The sequence below is a fragment of the Anticarsia gemmatalis genome, chromosome 17, assembly GCF_050436995.1.
Source record: "Anticarsia gemmatalis isolate Benzon Research Colony breed Stoneville strain chromosome 17, ilAntGemm2 primary, whole genome shotgun sequence".
Taxonomy (NCBI): domain Eukaryota; kingdom Metazoa; phylum Arthropoda; class Insecta; order Lepidoptera; family Erebidae; genus Anticarsia; species Anticarsia gemmatalis.
Window position 1 is genome coordinate 6784325 of NC_134761.1, and position 16397 is coordinate 6800721.

Sequence of the window (16397 nt, forward strand, 5' to 3'; positions counted from 1 at the left end):
TATTCATTTATTATTAGAGGCGCTCATAGCCAGTTGTGCTCACCAGTCGGTGAACGATCTATGGGTTAAGCAACTGTTGGCGCGGTCATTCCATAGATGGGTGACCGCATAGTGGTATTTGAACTGAGCGTCTCCCTGCTTCGGAGGGCACGTAAAAAGTCGGTCCCGGTTGTTGTCAATAAAGAAAACAGTCGTTAAGCCACGTCAAAGGCCTTTCGGGCGGCTTGAACAACTTTGACATTAGGTTGACCACTAACCATACGATAGATAGATAGATCATTTATTCATACGTATATGGTGTGTCAATAGGTACGTAATAATGAATAGTAGGTATGCTAAATATTACCGGGTAATTAGTGCGATGTTTGACAGCGACCTAATATGTATAAAGATATAACATCTAGTATAATACTGAACATTATTGTGTAGGTAATTAGTGTACTTGTAGTCAGGAACAGACATTAGGAAGGAAACTTTGGCGTTGTATTAATTAGGACTGCTCTGTTCCTAATTGGACAGAATAGGGTCTAGTAGATATTCAGGCCTTTGCGGCACGATCGGTAGTGTATACGACCGCCGTGCTGAGGTCTAGGGTTCGAGTTCGAGTTGTTAAATAGGTCTTATTATTTTTTAAACGAATTGCAATGAGAAATGTCTTCTGTTAGCTTCTTAATGATTACTTTGTTTTTTTTTTGTGATGATAAGCTAACGGTTGACATGATAAAAGTCATTTACATTAAGTTTTATTGTAAGTAAGTAGCTATTTTAATATAATTTTGATAGAAAAATGTAGAGATAAAAAGTCCATGACCCAATTCCGACATTAGTTTAACTTATATGCTTTGACGGCAACCCAAAAAACTGGTGCTTAATAAAAATTGACGACGCGGTGAGAGTGACATTTTCATATGCATCGTGATGTATTGGCTCGGCGCGCCGCAGACGAGCGAGTAATTGAGTTCTTATCGTTTATCCACAAACATGTTTTATTCAATAAACTATATTCTGTTTGATATATTTTGGGTAAGTAAGGTAAGCTGATGGATAAGTAAGGGAAGTCCTATTGTTTATTATATTATTACTTTTTAACTACCAGGATAATAAAACAAAGGAAGACTTTACATTTCTTCCAATAATTAATTAATAAAAGCCGTTTTCCTTCCTACTGAAAGATAACTATATTATATTTCCATATTAAAGAAATAGTCCAGTTGTCCGGTCTACAGTTTCACAAATAAAAAGGGAAAATCGATTTCAAATAAAAGTTTAAACGAGGGCACGAATGTATTTGTACTTGAAACCGAGAACTGAAATTTGGCCAGCGGCCGGCATCGGCCTGAAAACTGTAGGCAGGCAATGAGGAAATAAAATGCTTTTCTTTTATAATACCACCGACCTCTTTTAAAGCGTGACCGTTCGCTGTTGTATATGATACTTTTTACTATTTGCTAAGCTTAGCCAAAAAAAGAAAAATCTTTTGAACTTATGGTACTTATTTACATAGGCTTTTAAAGTGAAACTCTTAGCTCTTCCTGTTATTGATTTTCCCCTTAATGACTTATTAAGCCATTTATAATGATACAAAAATGTTCGGCCACGAGCGCACTCTCTTTTTCATCTTAATTAGTCAACGTCTATAATTTCCGCGACTGCTGGCAAATTTCGGACAGCATAAAAGTCATAATTACAATAAACAGGATGATTAATTAGGCAGTTCCTGTAATTAAACAGGGGAAATTGCTAATGCAACAAATAAGTTTGACACTAAAACAAATAATATGACAGTGATGGTTGTATTATATCTGTATGCGTGTCACGTATCTCAGATGAAAACTACGTCAAATTGTTGTCACTATTGCACTGCAGTTTGAAGTAACGTGTTAATCACTATAATCTAAAGGAAAGACAACAATGTACAGCATAGTGGCTTTCGAAGAGTTGTCAACTGAGATACGTGATAGCCCCTCTGAGTGCCTGTGACGCGTGTGTTGTGACAGGTCGCTATCAGTAGCGAAGTGTAGCGGCGCCCTAAACGTCCCGAGGCGTATACACGAACAGTCGTGTTCGCATTCGCAAGCTAGCGGGTCGCTCTCGCGCGACCAACTGTCTATAATATCGGGATTACTTTCACAGCTGTCAATATTAATTATTTCACTTATTCATCTGTTGTTAAAAACTTAGTTGAGTGCTCAGTGAATTTCAGTAATTGTTGTGAAAGTTTCAAAACTTTTTTCTGAGTGTGTATGCAGTTATGTTAAGTTGTAAGTATTTTACTTTGAAAGTTTTTAATATTTGTTTATGAATTTAAATTATATTATCTTTGGGATTCAGTGATTAGTAAACATCTTTGTAGCTCTCTGTACTTTGTTTACGAAGTTGTTCGGTTAATTTATAAATGTTTTAACTAATTTAAAAGCAAATTTAGGATACAAAATAATATTAAAACATGCGTTTTTTATTTGACATCAACAATAATACAATATTTTTGGAACAATTTATTGCCATTACGATGTAGTTTAATTTTAAATACAAATTGTCTATTATTTGAGTCGATATGTTACTCATAAGTGTTCGTAAACATGTCTTTTGTGGCAGATGTAACGTTCTATGGAAACATTATGTCTCATCTATTACCCATACAACTGAATTAATGATCAAAGTAAAAATAAAATCAGATTATTTGCCAAATCGTAAATCTTATCTCATCCGTTATCTGCTTGCATAGAGAGTAATAAACAGTTTAAAGTATTTCACTGTACGTTCGTGTATTACGTTAATACCTGTATTTTTCTGTAGAAAGACTGAGAGTGTTTAAAAGAGATGTTAGGGAAATTGAAAATGGCTGGATTATTCGCGAATGTTTATAGTTTTGTAGCGGTTTATGCGTTTTGTTTTTAAAAGTAAAACTTGTAAGTAAAAATATAGATCGTTTTTTTGAAAGATTAAAGTATATAAAACATATTTAGGTGGCTATGAACAGTACTTTCCTATGTTTTTTCTACGGAAGAAGAAGATTAAGTTACTTAACCATAGTATCTTATAATTCCTCTTTGTGCTTGGAGAGATTTTTATGAACTTTATGATTAACAAAATTTTATAAAAACTCAATATTTATTGGCGTTTTGTTTCGAAATGAATGTAATTTGTAACCAAAGAAGAAAATGGGCAATTTCCACTTTATTGAAAATAAGGAAATTCAATTTCCAGATTATTTTTATTAATTTCCTGGATACTCAATAGACTTGTAATAAATAATCGTCAAAGCGATGGAAAAATAAATTCATTTTAATAGACTGAATGTATAACAGGTAAATACAAGGGATTTATTTATAAAACGACTAGATATAGATCCTTTATCCGTTAAAATATGATTCAACATTTGCAGATTGGGTATAATAGGAAAAAATAAGTCTTAATGAACAAAAAAGGTACTTATTTGGCGTGACGTGACCAGAATACGTATTTGTAGCAATGAGACGATAATTACTGGATCCCGTCTCTCTTCTGCAAGTCATAACAACAGTATCGCCCACCTTTTTGTATATTATTATATTTTATGATTTACTTCTTGTTTACCCTCTGCAGGGGTAGGTGGGGGTGTATAATGAGACGCATTTCGCCGTTAATGTTGTTTGTCCCTTTTGGCTTAATGTCATAGTTTCCGACTTGTTTATAACTGTTAAACAGAACTAAACAAATGAAATCTTTTAAATCATACGTTTTTGTTAATTGAATCATTAGGCGTTTCTAACTATTCTAGCCAGCTAGCTTCTTAATCTACTTGGGTTTGCAACTTAGCAGGAAAGTGCAAATTATCACCACATAATACAATACTCTCGCAATTAAACACCCTGTACATTCCCCGTACTTTACGGTACACATGGGAATATACAGGTTGGTGCTATTCTTAGCTACGTCCTCAGGTGTTAATTACCGCAACTATATATCATACTAACAGTGAGAGGAAAGTTTTGGAGACCTGTATTCATGTTAGTTTTCGCACTAAAGGGCTAATGTGGTCGTCACGAACTTTCATTGTTGTTGAGCCGGTGACGTCATTTTATTCTTAGCTAACCAATAACAGGTAAATAACCTATCCGAAAATGTTTTTTGGAGGTTATCTGTGTCCTATCATTGACATTAATAATAGAGACAGGTTTTCTAAGAACAAACAAAGCTAAGCTTATTTATGTTAGCTACAGACTAAGATTATAACGGAGAACGGTTAGGAATATAGATTCGCTCGCGAGGTTAAGCTCAACTCTCAAAGTAAACGAAAATATATTTCTTCCTGATCATATGCAAATTATCCATCAAACCATATATTTAGAAACCAACTTCATCCTAGAAATTGTTTGACTGATTACTTTAGCTTTCAATAAAATAATATAATACCGATAGAGAAACACAACACAGCTAAGCGGTTATCAGTAAACTTAACTTTTAATAAATATAGACCAACGCTTAACATTTTGATTAGCAAATCATTAGGCCGTGACTGAAACAGCGCAGTAATTATAAACGACACTTTGTTTTAACACCGCACTTGCACAATATGACGAAAATCTTTAGCATTAACCGACGTTACAAACATTTTTGATCCTGAGAGGAGCTCGTGGCTTAGTTTACAACAGCCGCACGGATCGATCTCTGAGGTTAAGCTACGCTTGCCGAGGTTGTTCCGTGGATGGGTGACCATCTCAGACATATCGAGTTCCTCCGTGTTTCGGAAGGCACGTTAAATTGTGGGTCCCGGCTGTCATTTTCGAAGATCTTTGACAGTCGTTAACAGTAGTCAGAAGCTTGAAAGTCTGACAACCAGTCTTACCGAAGGGTATCGTGTTAATACCCAAGTAACTGGGTTGTGGAGGTCCGATAGGCAGTCGCTCCATGTAAAACACTGGTATCCAGCTGCATCCGGTGAGACTGGAAGCCGACTCCAACATAGTTTGGAACAAAGGCTAAGCGAATATATATATACAAACATTTTTGATCCGTATTTTTTTTTTTATATGTATCGTATTGGTATATGAAGCAGGAAAATATAAGTCTCGCGATCCTGGTAAAACATATTTTACAGTTGTAAAGTCGTCCTTATTATTTTAATTATCCTACAGTTTTAAGAAGGAATTTGGCGGTTTTCAAGTTTTTACTTTGTCAAATAAACAATCTTTTATAATTTTATTTGATCAGTAATTTTTATTATCGCCATTTTTTAAACTTAAAGTACTGGTAATTAAAAAGTCATAAGCAGCAATATCGTGTTTATAAATTCTGTGAATTCATTATAAAACGGTTTTGATGTAAATATTTATAAATTATAACATAGTGTTGATCGCGAGGAGATCAAAAGGGATTTCGCAATATTAATTACACAATGATATGATATTACAGAGTATTACTGCGTCATCTATGTAAGTAAAGAAGCTTATGTTGCTTGGTTAATTTTGATCAAGTTCTAATTACAATTGGGAATATTCTCTTACATTAATATTGTATTACAAAAGATCAGTCTGAATCAGAATCTGTTCATTCATTTTTGCATATGATTTTTGTAAGAAAAGGAAAAAAAACTGTATCTTACATAAATGTTTAATTTCTTTAGTCATAAACTGAGTTTTCATTTAAATATTTTGTTAGTGTTTCCAGACAAAACTTGTCAAAAACGTCTAATTCTTTCCTCGAATAGTCTGGCAATGAAAAATCTGAATGTAGTAAAAGATAAATAGATTGTAAGTTTACTACATACTGATTACTTACCGCTAAGTTTGCGGTCTGTTACTTCAACTCGAACAATATTATACGAAAAGGAAATGAAGGAGCGATCAAATTCAAATTCATTTATTCCGAGTAAATAAGAGAAGTAACTGCGTTGAAGGGAATTTTATATTTACATACGGATTATTGCAATGTCTGATGTTGGTTCAAAAGTGGATATTATTATTCAACCCATTAAAATCCTTTTCGCAAATGAAACCAATAGTCGAGAAGAGGCGAGTTAATGGAATCCAAACTTGAATTATTAAGAACTATTTGCGGACCCCTCGGGCTTGCAGATTCTCCTTTATAACCAACTGAAAACGAATAAATTGCTTACTTTATATTTCAAAAGAAAGACAGATAAAATATTTATTCGATTATCACAGAAACGCTGGTTAACTAGGTTAAAATCTTATATGTAAATGCAGACTGCATGTATAACATATATCTTATGTGTATTCTGCATATGTTTTTGTATTCAGCTTAGAAACCAAGCTATTACTTTAGGACCCCACTTTGCTTATTACAGACAAGTGCAGAATATTCTCGAAAATGAATGAGAGTCCCGCCTAGTGTCGGTTCTAAGTAATCCTTAGTTAACTAATACTCTTCTGGAGATAATGAAACCGATCGATAAAATCCAAGGTTTTCTATATTGAGATACAATGCCATAGTTAACAATTCATTAATCTGTCATCGGCGGTTTATAACTCATAATAAATTGTTTCCAACTTTCCTTCTCAAAGAAATTCTTTACAAATCATTTCCCAGACAGATAGATAACCGTTTTCTGTTTAGTCTTTCAAAAATTAATCTTCAGGTAAATAATTTTATCTCGGATTTCAATGTTTATCTTCTGATTTATATTACCTGCGTCTGAAAAGATTATTCATGATGAATATTATATCTTATGGCCTTAGCTGATATAATAGCAATTTTTATGGACTCTCGAGTCAGTTTTTAGGCATATTCCGACTCCAATGGTGTCATTAAACGAAACACAAAAAGAAATTATTTCGTTTCAATTTCCGCTTGCAAGATACCGGCTCTTTTATAGACTTCTAACCTCTACGTGTCTGGTGAAGGTCCTTCGCGGAAAGCGTCAAGAACAAACACATTTTTGCTCTAGCTTCGGAAAGATAAAGGTCCACATCGCAACGGAAACTGTACAAGTAAAATGACAAAAACAATATAATCCGCGCGTTCATCGTTAATCATGAGAACGGCAGCAATGTCACAGAGATATGAAAATAGTTGACGAAAAACCTTGTAGTTTTTTTTTGTAAAAATAGACCATCAAATCAAGGGTACTCCGTAGAAACAATATCAAGGCCACTGATTCCCGTAGCCATTTCTATTTAGATTCGTCTATGTATATCAATAACGATTTAATAGGGAATTGAAATAGTCCATTGAAATGTTACAATTTGAGGGCCGAATATTGCATTTATTAGAGGACGCAATTTTATTTTTGGAACATGTAGGGGGGGTCAATAGAAGCTTAACTTGAAGTTTGTGGGGTTGCCACTCTTGTCCCCCGGCCGCCATCTTGGAAAAGGGGGTGGAACCACTTTATTCGCTATATCTCAGAAACTATGCGTCTTGCAATATAACTGTGAAAGCATAATTTGTAGCAAGTTATTTTTCCTACAAATTTGTTTCAAAACTTTTTGCCCTAAATTAAGAATTAAAGAAGTTATAAGCAAAAATGTGTTATTTTTTTTTACAAAAATTTTCTTTCCGTGACCGGTCTACTTCGTAGCGCTATTACTGAGTTTCTAATTAATGAAGTTGAAAAATATCATAGGGATAAATTTTCCTCGAAAAATACTCTACAAGATTGGTCTGAGGTAATTTTTTGTATTTATACATAGCAGCTTAGCCTTTTTTCCAAACTATGTTGGAGTCGGCTTCCAGTCTCACCAGATGCAGCTGAATACCTGGGTTTTACATGGAGCGACTGCCTATCTGACCTCCACAACCCAGTTACCTAGGATATAAAACGATACCCTTCGTTAAGACTGGTTGTCAGACTTTCAAGCTTCTGACTACTGTTAACGACTGTCAAAGATCTTCGAAAATGACAGCCAGGACCCACAATTTAAAGTGCCTTCCGAAACATAGAGGAACTCGATATGTGTAAGATGGTCACCCATCCACAGAAGAACCTCGGCAAGCGTGGCTTAACCTCAGAGATCGATCCGCGCGGCTGTCGTTAAAAGAAGTTATAGACTAATAAAGAAAATTGTTATAAAAAAAATTGCACTTCTTTGCTTATAACTTCTTTAATTGTTAATTTAGGGCAAAAAGTTATGAAACATATTTGTAGGAAAAATAATTTGCTACAAATTATGCTTTTACAGTTTTATTGCAAGACGCATAGTTTCTGAGATATAGCGAATAAAGTGGTTCCACCCCCTTTTCCAAGATGGCGGCCGGGGGACAAGAGTGGCAACTCCACAAACTTCAAGTTAAGCTTCTATTGACCCCCCCTACATGTTCCAAAAATAAAATTGCGTCCTCTAACAAATGTAAAATTCATGTAACATTTCAATGGACTAAAACCACTGTCTATGTCACAGTCATAATGATGATTGACGCGGCGGATGTTGGCAGAGGTATAGAGATGACCGACAATATATCACAATAACTATGGATAGATACTTGCTCTATTAAACAATACTGGCTGGTTAAACTGGGTAGAAGTTTCACATGCTTTTAAAAGTACAATGGTTAGTTTTCTGCTTTTAAAAACAAAAAAGAATCGAAATACAAACGTTCGTATAATTGTTGTGTTATTTTCGTTGTGGAAATGTATTTTGGGAATCAATTTCTCAATACCTAGTTGTTAAAATAGGCTTCTAGGTACCGTACAGATTGTGCCCTAACAAAAGCAAATTGAATAGACACTGGAAACCGAAGTATAAAGTTCCAAATTACGACAAGAAACCTTTTGAAATTCTTATATAGAATTCTGAGTACCTTATTTCTATATCTTTGTACAGTCACCAAAAAAAAAAAATGTTTTTAGGAAAACCAGAAGTGGAAGCACATAAAATAAAATACCAATCACATAGAACTGTTTTACTACACACTACTACTAGTCACAATCTTTAGCAAAATAACAAGCTCTTTAAACATACAACTTAATTTATTCAACAATTAATTACAGACAAATGAATAGTGGGAAAAATATAGTTTGACCATTCAAACGGGCCGAGGTACTCTTTATCCTCATGGAAGCCAAAATAGACAGCCATTTAAAGACGACAGATCGCCTACACCGTAGTGACACCAACTCATTTAAGTCATTTAAGCAACTTCTGCTTTTTCGATAGCTGTTTCTGCAGTGACTTTTGCTGTTGGCTGTACTGTAATAAATACGTGACAATGCGGCTCTCGCAAAAAGCTGCTTACTAAGTTACGAGTGTCGCGGTAATTAAGTGTTCTGTGTTTTGTTCCTAGATTTATACCATTTCAAACTCACTGCTTTTTCATAGGAAACACGTTAGTTCGTGTTTTACAACTAGTTAACTTGGCATTTTGCTGGCAGACATTTTACGAGCCAACATTTATGCATGTGAATAAATTTTCGCTAGTGAGCTCGATTTAAATTCTACCTTATGAAGAAGTTTATGTCGTATCACGTAATCGCGCTAATCGTAGGCAAACTTTAACTGGAACAAATATTAGTATATTAATGGAAATTAGTCAGCAAAACTTCGTTTATTCAAATGCTGCTGAGAAATTTGTTGAAATGAGGAGGTTGGAAAATTTAAGTATATGCGGTTGTATTATACAGTGATGTCTAAGAGTAATATACCACGAAATATAATATGTAACATTTTACCTCTAAGTCAGTTTCAATAAGCTCATAATTATGATGTATTTTCGCTCAAACGTGTAATGTATTCAACATATTCAAAGTTTTGACGCATGGAGGCACTCGTGTCGAAACATCTAGCCATGTTTAAAGTTATACCGCAGGCTGCATGTGGGCTACTCACCCGAATTTAATTAAACGCATTATTAAGGCACCATGATTACGGAATACGGATAGTAATAGTTTAGGAAACGTTTTCTAAATCCTGACAATGTATCTATGTGTAGTAAAACTTGGACAATCCGAAATCAATCCAAACTTATCTTGGAACAAATGAAAATCTTTCCACTTTAAAAGTACGATAATCTCTGGAACTACTTAAACGAATTTTAATGGGACTTTCACTGAAAGATAGCAGAACAACACTTGGGACACATATTATCTCAGAAATTCCTAAAAGATTAAGGCGAGAATAAATGTAGTCTTAAAATAATATAACAAGTCCACGCGAACAAAGCTGCGGGCAACAGCTAGTGCATAAATAAAATTTTATTTCTCTACTATAACGACTACAGTCCTGAATATTATAAATGTGCAAGAAATAGCATCTACAGCGCAATAACAACTGAATTCATTCACTAATATTCGCTGAGTTGAACAATTTCACAATTGCGAAATATAGCGGGACTCAGATTTTAAAGCTCTTATTTATGACTCTCAGCTCTTTTTCTTTCGTGAATATTTCAACAATTTTAAATGTAACTGCCCTAATATTTTATTGCATTTGTGTAATTGTTTAAAACAATCAAAATATGTTTGCTTTTTATAAATGCACGTTTCGTTGAGTGAAACGTTTCGCTTTTCATTACCCATTCATCGTACAAACACAATTTTTATTGACATCAATGCCGCCTTTCCATTTTCCCGATCAGATCGGAAAAGAACCAAGGTTACATCCTCTTTGTTTACGCGGTTATCATTACAATAACAAAGATATTAGAAATGTATACATTACTGTACGAGTATATGTAGGTAACACTACTTATAAGTTGTAAGGAATACTCCTTGGATTGCGTTACTGAGTAGGTGTGTGACAGGGATGGAAAACCTTTTTGATAATAAGTGACGAGAATATGGTACAAGTGTTCGGTAATATTTATGGCATTCAGATTATTTCAGCAATAATAAAATATTATAACGCTTTTTTAATGTTCTAAAGCTGTTTGAATAGAACTGACCATCGTGTCGAATATAATTACGACGAGTACGACTTTTACTTTAAATTACTCTAACGATCCCCTAAAAACAAAGATTTTACAGCTACAAATTTCCGTCTCTATTCTTAAACATTGGTTTAAAAATGTAACCGTTTGCATTTATTTATGCTAGTTGCCATTCGTGGTCGTACATATATTCGGGGACTGGACATTTCACATTACAACGTTGCACGTTCATCGCTCAGCCAATAGAGCTGTGTAAAGCTCGCTTGTCCTCGACACACTACATTGTGTATTTTATGACCTCGAATGCAGTAAAGAAGCTGCACATTTTGTTAATGCATGAGTGTGTATCCGTTGTACGTACTATTATACCAAACATTATTTCTTTCAATTAGGGTTGTAACAATGTTAAGTTTTGTCGTAATTATACTGCTCATTAAGAGCGAAAGATGTCCCACTTTTCAAACTAATTGCAGCACTTCTATCAAGAATACAAATGTTTTTCTAAATGACCACACGTGTGTTAGGTTTGCGACCCCTGGCGTATGTACAAACACCGTTGAATACAGGGTGCTGTACCTTGACACGGGACGTGAGGTTATGTAAGTAACACCCACATCACTTATGGAATAATACGACCTGTGTTGTTATTGAACTTTGGACAATAGCACCTTCGGACGACCAATCAGAACTGGAAGATTTTCAGAATTTCCACTACGTAATCATTACGTATGGTTATGTTGCAGTGTACGTATTAGTTTCAAAGATTTGTTCCCCGGTTTCTGAGTACATTTAGCGGTGGTTTATCAATTCAATAGCGGTTTTTTAATAAGTTTAAACGCTATTGAATAGATCAATTACCGCTAAATGTAACTCAGAAACCGGAGGTTAGTAAAGTTTAGAATCTTATTGTGAGTGTTTGAGTCAACGCAACGCGATAGTTGTTAAAGTAAATGTGACATAAAAACTCAGACGATCTATATTTTCCTTTTAGGAAATCGGCACGCTTCTCTTTGTAATAATATACGAATCTATTATTTTCTGCCGCTACATTCAATACGAGGTTGAAAAAAACGATAAAGATATGAACATAAACCGACTCTACATCAAACATAGGAGTACATTGGCCCATTTCTTCTACATAATTCGGATTAAATGGAACAAGTAGGGCGATGTAAACACGAAGTATAAAAGTAACGGTGCAATAAAGTTTATTTTCTATCAGTCGTTGTCGAGACATAAACTGAGAACAGTTTCGCAGCACTTTATTTCATACTACTGTAAAGTTTGCATACATTGGCGTCGTAAACTGCCTAATGGACTTTCGTATAGTTTGTTACTGTGAGTTCTTGATACATGGTGTACCAGGTAGCTTCCGTGGCACGATTACGAACTCACCGTACGTTAAATACGGTATTACCTAGTATGTTGAATGCTGTTGAAGCATTTGTGATTGGTTATATTATGGGCCATTTAGAGCATCACTTATATTGTTCGTGCCTGCATCTTATTGTTTTTCTTACGTAAATATTTACAAATATTATTTTAGCAGGACATCAAAAATAACAGTCTGCAGACACTCAACAAAAGATAAATCCAAATTAAATATTAATTACCCTCAATACCAAGGCTGTCGGGTTTGAAACCCACAAGCGGTACAAAGAGCACACAATCCGTATTTCGGCAATACCGACTTAACCGCGTACCACAAACCGTGGCTACATGGGTAGGTACTAGGTACCGTAACAGGAAACTCGTCACATGTAGAAGTAATTTTACACTCATTTACTTCGCAAAGCTCGGAGATGAGATATAAAGTATTATTAAAGTAAGCCTAAGTCGCCTAGTGGTTACGTAGCCTGTATCTATGTCATTGTAGGAACGGGCGAAATAATTAGTTTTTTCTGATATCAGGCACAATGAAATATATTATTTAAGTATTGTTCGTTACCCAATAATTCCACCGGCACAATCCATTTTTTAGGTACCGTGGAAATTTTCTGATGCTGTCATTGTGGAATCTCAAAAGATAAAAGTAAATCTTATTGTAGTATCCTAACAGCTTTTACGTTCCGTTTTTAAAGTAGAACTCGGATTAGGATTACATAGATACTTAAATGTTTATTTTTGAAATGTAGGCAATATTTTTCAATCGTTCTATAAATTCTTCACCCTCATATCTTTGAATTGTTTTTTATTTTATTACGTGCATTCAGACATAAAGCAATGTTTGTAGAAGACATTCATCTGTTAGCATGAGGGGTGGTTCTAAGGTCGGCTTAGTGCGCAGGATGAAACTTACTAGACTGTGAATCCGGCAGGCCGAGCTATCAGCACGAATTGTTCCACTCGCACACATGTGCTACATCAGCTTGCTTTTCTACTGTATTTCTAAACTATGTACGTGTTAAATAGTGAAAATTTAGATTGTCTTAAAGGACAATGTTATAAAAACCCTTTGAAAAAATATAATGCTTCAAATAATATTATGCTTCTTTAAAATAGGCTTAATTTCGCCAAATAGCTGGAGCATTACGAAAACGTGTTTTAAAGGTCTCGCCTTTATTAGTCGACTATATTATTAATACTATTAAACTTTGAGTCTAATCCACTCAAAAAAACTTTACCTAGTAGGTATTAGATAGTATATTTCTGTTAAAGAAAGATACCAGTTTCAATTAGAGTATTTTATTTGACTAAACATTTAATTTTACCTAGTACAAGAAAAAACCACAGCAAAATTAACTTTAACCACTATAAAGCAATAGCAACATGTCTGAGGTTTACAACCATTAACTATTCATAGAATCCACTCACAATCCGATAAACCACAAGCTCACAATTCAAAGTTTTGATATGAAATCGCACAGATTTCTATTATTTGCTTTGCTAATCAAAATTTTCTACAAATATTTGAAATTCGCTGCTGAAATCATTTGTATAATGTATTTGCGGTAACAAAACAATCTGATGTCTCACTGACTTCAAAATATTGTTTAGTTTTCATGTTAATTCAGTTAAACAATCCTCTGGGATTTGTGTTTGCTTTCCAAATTTTCATCGTCAGCGATTATGCAATGTACGCTTTTAAAATTCTGCTATCCAGTGGAACATTTTTGTATTTAGTGATGTGCTAAAATTTGGAATAGAGATGAAAATTGCACTGGGACGAAAAATTGTCCGTGAATACGATATTTCTATTAGAATGCTATACCTATATAGTATATGTTTTAGGACTAAAATTAAGAAAGACAAAAATCTATTTATGAGCATTGTTTTTTTTTTCAAAACATAAAATTGATACCACTGAAAAACATATTTCTGAACTGGTATTTTTTTAATTATATCTGTAATAATATCACGAAATAAATATATATTTGTTCTCTTGGTAACAGAGGATTGAGTTGATTGAAGCAGTACTGTATGGCACTTGATGCACAACGCAGTGGTCGAAGTAGGACGAGGGAAGTGATTGCTCCGTGGATTACGCACTCGAACACGGTCTAAGCCTTTTGATCCCACAAAATGTTAGCATGGAAATATTCTGCCGTGTTAAGGTGTTAAATATACACGTGCCTTGCTTTTTTAATCAAAACAGCGTAAACTAACTTTCCATCCGCAGCTTTGCATCCTTGGAATTTCACCTCCTTCGTGGCGGAATTTCCAAAAATCTTCTCTTAGTGCTCCTCTACACTTCCTAAGCAATCTTCATACCAAATTTCAACTTTCTTCGCTCAGTAGTTTCCACTGTGCCATGTTCATCAGTTATTTAGTAACGGGAGAGTTTTACATAATGTAGGTTCATGTATTGATTAAAACAAGCGTTTTCTGAAGTTAGGCGGGGTCAATTCGAAAAGATTTTTTCAAAAAAGGTACAGTTATCACTATAATTTTGATCACTAAAGCCAAACATGCTTCACGTTTTTGAGTATACAAACTGCATCAGAAAGTTAAAAATCATGATGTGCATAAAAACCTTACCTGTATTGTTCATAATGGAATTTGCACTCACAACTCGTTGCAAAGTTTCTTCATCAGAATAATGTAATAAAATACGAAGTGTGAATACAAAGTTATTGTTGAATTTTAAACAAAATTTATTTCGAAACATTAAAATTTTAAATGCATTTAAAGACAATAAAATAATTTCAACGTTTATTAAAATGAACCAATAAAATGTACTATAATAACGACGGAATGCGAACGTACTGAAATATTTATTTAAGGTATTAAATTTTGTTAAGTAAGCGTTTATTGTTACGATCGGCTTATAAATTTCGTGTAAAAGTAAACGGTAGAGCGATTTTAATCCGACGCAATGGAAATTGGAAAACTCAATGCTTAGTTTGTACAATGATTTTGTTCCAAATACAATGCAGGGCAGAGGATATTAGCATGTGCATTTAAATTAAGCAAAACTAGCTCTCACTGTGAATTTATTAACGTTCAACGATGTAGAACTTTTAATGTAATATGCAAAAATTCTTCCTACACAAATTTATTCCTTCCAGGTAGTATCGGAAATAATATAATTTTATTTGAAAGCCTATTTTAATTTATTTCAAGGCAATTTTTCTCTGAATAAGAATAGTCGTAAATCATAGATTATACATCCACAAATACAACACTGTGGGCAAGTTTGCTAGTTGCAAATAAATTATATGAGACTTCTATACAGTAATGATGCAGTTGATGTTTTTAATTTTCAACTGCAACTTAAGTTCTCGCTTAAATTTTAAATAGATTTCAGTGAAGACGCGAAAAGTTTAGTTTACGGTCTTGAACAGGTGTGAAGGAGCCTTATCAATACGATACAGAATACGTGCGCGGAAACTTACACTAACTTTGTTCGTACAACAATTAGCATTTAAACAATGCGTTCGAAACTTGGGGAGTATATGTTTTGCTATAAGACAACTCGTAAGTAAATCAATTAATTAATGTACTAATGAGCTTTTCATACGTACATAAAATCACGCCTTGAGATCGAGACCAGAGATCGCCACTTGTTACGATCCTTACAAACTTCTCTTGTTTCATTCCCGTCTACACCGGAGAACGCCGGTTATGAGTACTACGCACCTGACTTTTTTTTCAAAGAATATAAATTACCTTGTCCATAGGTAAACGATAGTATATCTCAATGTTTTTAAACACACCGTGTCTGCAGTATTTCCTTACTTCTTATAATAACGTTCAATTGCACCTTTAACTTTCCACCTGGCATTGAATTGTATTTTTAAATAAAAGAACGAATGTTGAAAATCCAGCATAATATTTACACCTGAAAGTCTTTGAAATTAAAATCCAAACTACACGTCTATTAGCAATTTGTACGATTTCTATTTGTGAGCAAAATATCATCGCTATGTGGTACGTGTAGCTCTTTGACGTAAAACACTCTGTAATTTTGAATTCCTTTGCAGTTACGTCTGATTACTAGAACTAACCGGCTTTTCCTTTTAATACGATACGATACTTTTTTTAATACAAATAACAGCTTAACTACTACTTATAAGTATGATAAATAACTGTGGATTAAAATTTTATTTCTCGAATCCGTTTCAAGTTCGAATGAAGCTGTAAATTTCATG

The 16397-nt window shown here is 34.1% G+C and overlaps 1 protein-coding gene across 2 annotated transcripts in view; it reads left to right on the forward strand.

The window, feature by feature from the left end:
- Window positions 1-2047: 2047 nt before the first annotated feature.
- The window catches only part of LOC142980144 (G-protein coupled receptor dmsr-1-like), a 45177-nt gene continuing 30827 nt past the window's right edge, over window positions 2048-16397 (forward strand). For both annotated transcript variants that reach the window (XM_076125462.1, XM_076125463.1), the window contains exon 1: window positions 2048-2261. The gene's annotated coding sequence lies outside the window, so the exon portion shown is untranslated. The remainder of the gene's footprint in view (window positions 2262-16397) is intronic.